The following is a 5684-nucleotide window of genomic DNA, read 5'->3' as shown; positions in this document are numbered from 1 at the left end:
CCATCTATCAACTACGGGGGTTAGGGGCCCCATAGGATATGTTGTCTCTATAGGTGGACTTGTTGGTTGGACACTTACACCCTCTGGTGATAGAAAGGTGTTAGTAGCAGCCTCCTGTTGTAACTGTTTCCCTGATAGTTCTTCCTCCTTTAAATTTTCTTCCTCTGTCTGACTAGCTCGAGAGACCTTCTCTTTTACTTGATCTAAAATGTATTTCTCCATGGTCTGAACCTCTAACAATTTACTTAACACTCTTTCAGTTTGTTTTTTACTAATTTCTAATCTACTATAAAGATAAAGCAACCCAACAAGATAACACAAAACAAAACTGAAACAGAATGAAACAAAAACGGAACAAAAAATAGTTGTATCAATTTTCCTATTTTCTTGAAATGTATTTTCGTGGTCTATCTCTCTCTTCCTCAGGGGCGAACAACTCCAAACCTTGAGCCAACCATTTTTCCCAGTTTGCCTGAGAAAGTTCTAGGGATAGGCAGCTTGAAACAAAAACAAAACAAATCAAAACAAGAACACATTGTTTTTTGAAATGGTCACCCATTCTCTCGCCTTCCCTCAGGGGTGAGCAATTTTACTTACCTCCGAGCTTCAGGCATTCCCCATACAGGCCACCAAATGCCGCAGTCTGGCTGGGCACAAAATCACGAGCCACTCAAGCAGGAACAAACTTTATTTCCAAAACTCCCGTGAATGCCACACATGCGGCCTTCTCCCGGGACACACTACACCAACAGGAAGTCCCTCCTCCGGAATTTCCTCCTACCGCACTTCCCCAACCAATGGGAACTCTCCGGGAGTCCTGTGAGAGCTCCAAAGTAGCAGACCGGCGGCGGACAGCAGGGGTCTAATCTCCAATTGAATGCACATCTTAACATAATCATTATCATCTCAATGGCTTGCTGGCTCACCTTTCAACCAAAAATGTGTCATGGCTATGGCTCTCAGCACCTTACAGGCTGTTAAAGGTAAACCTGTGAGGTGACCTGGAAGCCTTGGATTCTTGGACAGCCTAGGTTCAGCTTGCCTTCCAAGTTTCCATGTTTCATGAATACTGGGTTAAAATAAGTCAGCCCACAGCCCTTAAGTACAGGGTGGACAGCCTCACCTGTGAACTCAATGGACTTATGACAGGACCCTCAAGAGAATGGGGGGGGATGCAGGGAATATCCTCCAGGTCCTGACCATTTGAGAAAGACCAGGTACGCAAGTATAAATCACAAACATCACCTGAGATGCAGCAGAACACCTAAGGATAGGACCAGGTTGGTCATAACTTGGGGGACAGGAGGGTACATACCAAAAGACCAGCATGAGGTCTCAAGAAGCCCATCCCACACTCACTTGGTTTCCTCTTGGAGAAAAGTAGGGGAAGAAGGAAGGAATTTTAAATACCAAGAAATGATTTCCTGAGGCATGGGATTAAACATAAACCAGTATAAATAAGTTTAAATCATGAGTTTCAATTGGATTGGGGTCCATTAGTCCCCACTCCCCTCTCACACTCCCCAGAGAAGTAGGAATGAAAGGGGCACGGGAGGCAGAGTTTATCAGGCATATATAAATACAGGCACTTTCTCTGCACCTTTGATTAGGGAGAGGCCATCTGTGGCTGCACCAGAACTGCTAAATTCTTTAACAACCTAAGGGGTCCAAGTGTTCTGCTTTCTTCCACAACATTGTCTCTTGTGAGTCTCCCATGAAGTAAGTGTGGACAACATTTTTTTACCTCCATTGCACAATGAATGAAGGGACATGGGTCATAAACTAGAAGTGATGGAGGAAGGATTCAGTTTCTCCAGCTAGGTCTCTGTGCACTGAGCAAGGGAATACAAAAGGCTCCAGGTGTTTCCAACGAGGACTCAGCAAGCAGGCTGACCAGGCAATAGACACATACGGGCACTGCTCTCCAGACATACTGACGGTTCTCACTCTGACCAAAGAGTAAACTCTGGGCAGAGACAGCCCCGCACAGCAAGTCCTGGGAGAACCACCCAGATGCCTATATGCTTCAGTGTTCTGTTTTCCCGGAGCATCCACAAAGCCCTGTTAAAGCTCCAGACCCAGTTTCTCATTTCATTTTGTGCCAAGGACATTTTATTTGCAGTTTTCTCAACTCCCACAAGGCCTCATTGTAGCTCTGTTGGTCTGATTTAATTAACATCAATTCTTGAAAAGACTCACATACAGGACTGGTCCTATTGTTCTGTCTTGCTAACTTGCTGGAAAACCATACACAAACCCCACTGAACCCAATTGCGGCAGACCCAACCACATCATCATCCAAAAGTCATTTGTCACTTCCTAAATTAGTTATAAGCCAAGTTCAGGTTCATAGGAAGCCCCAAGATCTCAACAACTTTTCCAGGGTCCCAAGATTTAAGCTGTGTTCCCTTTAACCCATTAAGTCTCGAGTTTTCAATTCTGTGAATATTTCAATGAAATTAATAAGGATGCACTAAAATAGGTTGGAAATCATAATCTAGAGCTTATATAATTTATTATCATTTGTGATATTAATGAATAGAATCACTCATAATTCACCTTTTACTTTTCTCAAAATAATGAAACTCCAAAAAATGTAAATATTTATTTCAAAGTTACCACAGTGGTATGTTTGATGCTCAGTTTAAGTTCTTAGGTGTTCCATCAATGGGACTCTGGGACGTAATGGGTTAAGATGGGCTGGGGATCTAGAATTGAAATGATGTTTGTAAATCAGCCTCTCTGGGTCTGTGGGCTCCAGCTGCTCGAGTTTCATTAGGATGACTTCTTGGGGCCTTCAGATCTTATTTCACATCAGGCTAAATCTGGTCTTGATTAAAGCTTCAGCGGGGGAAGCATATGGCAGTCAGAAAGGCAGAGGCCCTGTTACAAGCCCCTGCAGGTTCACACCAAAGAAAGCCAGAGCCCATAAATGGTCTGCCATTCCTTCAAGTTGGGCTCCAAATGAAACATGAGCTTGTGTCCTGCCTTTTGTTTATGTATTTGAGTTAATTGAGTTTTTAATTATTAAAAGTAAGAACAGTCAGGCAAGGAATTTAGTGAACTAAGCATTAAAATTGCGCATTAGGGAGGCAAATTTACTCCTAAGTCCTCCTCACACAAATTAGCGTGGGGATTCTGCTGTCATCTATTTTAATAGGAAAATAGGAAGGGGTGGGACTGTAACCATTCGTAGTTTGCTAAGCTTTTGCATCTGCAGAGTGAAAGGGATAATGGTTCACCTTTTGAATTCCATGAGGCCAAACAAAACTTTTTTTCTAAGACATACTTCCAGTTGACTCCAGGACTAGCCATACAAAGGGGAAATAGATCCTTGCTCCCCATCATCAGAGCTCCCAGCCAGAGCAGACCAGAAATCACACAGCTTACTTCCACAGATACAGGAGGGGAGGGCTTTTGCAGAGTGGTCTCATTACTGAAGGAATCGTATGAAATTTTGTTCCACATGGTCTTGAGTTCTTTATGTTGTAGAAGCAAAGCATTAGAGGTAGAGTTTTCTTGCAACGGACAGATTTCCCTTTTTTCTTATAATTATCCAAATTATTTCAAAATAAATGCTACTACAGCATATTCCTCATATTTTTTAAAAAAAATTGTCTTATTTTATTTTTAATCAACATACAATAATTGTACAAGTTTATGAGGTAGAAAGTGCTGTTTTAATGATCAGATCATGTAATCAGTATATCCATCATCTTAAACATCTATAGTTTCTTTAGAGTGAAGCATTCAAAATCCTTCCTTTTGCATTTTAAGATCTCTGCTTCCTTTCTTCTTAAAACAATATTATGAGTCTTTTTTCTTAGGAACAATTCCTATTGTTTTTCAAAAGACTGTTAATTCCTTCTAAAGAAATAGCAGCAAAGTGTTTTCACTGCACCTTGTAGGATAACTGGATCTGTGCTGGCAACCTGTACACTGTCCCCAACTAGCACAGGGTCCTGTCTCTGGCAGTTGCATCCAGGTAAAATCCTAGGATTCCTAGGAATGCCCACAACAGCCCATTCCTAGGAACTGAAACCCAGAAAACACAGCTGGAGACCCAGCAACCGCAGGGAGATAAGCAGCAGAGCTCACTGGGACAGAGGGATGGGGCTGGGGTTTGGAGTTACAAGGGGGAGCGAGATGCTCAGTATCCTCAGCAAGAGACAGTTTGTCTTTATAGATGTTTCTTTGATGTTCTATGGATATCTGTGTTCTCAGAGCATTTATTTAGCACCTGCTCTGTATTGCTTCAAATTTAGTTCTCATAGATATCCTTTATTATCCATCATATTCCATCTCACAGGAATCATGGCATCCTACTTCTGAATCTTCTAACCTGAGGGTTATTTTAGAGTTGCCATCAACTCAACTCAGAAACAACTCAAAGGAGTCGACATGTACCCATGAGGCACGAGTGATTTCTGAAGACTCATGACCCAGGTGATTCTCTCTGAACCCTCCTTCTCTGGGTCAGGCTTTTCTATCTAGAAGACTTTACATTTTCCACATGAAATTGCCCATAGCCATGTCTCCAGCCTTTGTTAGCTTGTCTGTAGTGTGTCTCTGTGCTCCTGCAGAATGGACCAAAGCCCACACTCCCAGGGCTGGCTCAAGAAAGCATGGTTCTATGCCAGGAGAGAAACATTCCTGTGAAAGAACATGTTTTAGTCAGCTTTCTCACTGCTGTGACTAAAAGACCTGACAAGAACAATTATAGAGGAAGAAAGTTTACTTGGGGACTCACAATTTCAGAGGTCTCAGTCCATGGACAGCAGGCTCCATTCCTCAGGGCTTAAGGTGAAGCAGAATAACATGGTGGAAGAGTGTGACAGAAAGAAGCAGCTCACATGATAATCAGGAAGGGGGGGGGGGAGAGAGAGAGAGAGAGAGACTCCACTCACCAAATATAAAACATTTACCCCAAAGGCAAGCCCCCACTGACTGCCTCCTCCAGCCACACCCTACCCACCTTCAGTTACCACTCAGTTAATCCCAGTGGATTAATTCACCTACAAGGTTAGGGCTTAGTAACCCAATCATTTCTCCTCTAAACCTTCTTGCATTGCATCTGCTCCTCAGCCCATCTGTCTTCCTCGTTACCTGAGCCCCACTTTTTGTATCAAACATCACCTGGCTGCTGCTTTCAAAGCTTGGCCAGAGGGGAAGTGATGAAGTAGACACCCAACTATCTCCTCTCAAAATAAGAGAAATATTCTATTTACTCTCACATTGCTTGTTTCCTCCGACTTTGGTGTGACTCCCTCAAGGCTCTGGGATATCATACGCAAAGCTGCCTTGTGAATAGAATTCCCCAGGCCAACGCTGTGGTGTTGGTGCTGTCACTGCAGTCAGGATGTGTACCCGGGACACTTCTGTAGCACTGTGGAGAGGGCTCCCCAATGTCAGTCAGATCATGGTAGCTATGTGTGTGCAGTAAAGGAGCTCAAGACACATTGCCAGGCGTATGGGTGTTCTGATCTGGGTTTCTGGTAATTAAAAAAGTCAGCCCCTAACCCAAGGAAACCTCTGGAGGCAGACACAAGTGACTATGGGGACAGCAGAAGTTGACCATTTCCTATAAAGTCACAGAGCCTAGAAGAAATAATGGTACATCACCCCACACCCATTTGCAAATATATTTATTGTTTTTTACAGTTTAAACTAAAATTAAGGGAGTC

The sequence above is a fragment of the Spermophilus citellus genome (genome assembly GCF_964194105.1).
Source record: "Spermophilus citellus genome assembly, chromosome: 8".
Taxonomy (NCBI): Eukaryota; Metazoa; Chordata; class Mammalia; order Rodentia; family Sciuridae; genus Spermophilus; species Spermophilus citellus.
This window is presented reverse-complemented; position numbering follows the sequence as displayed.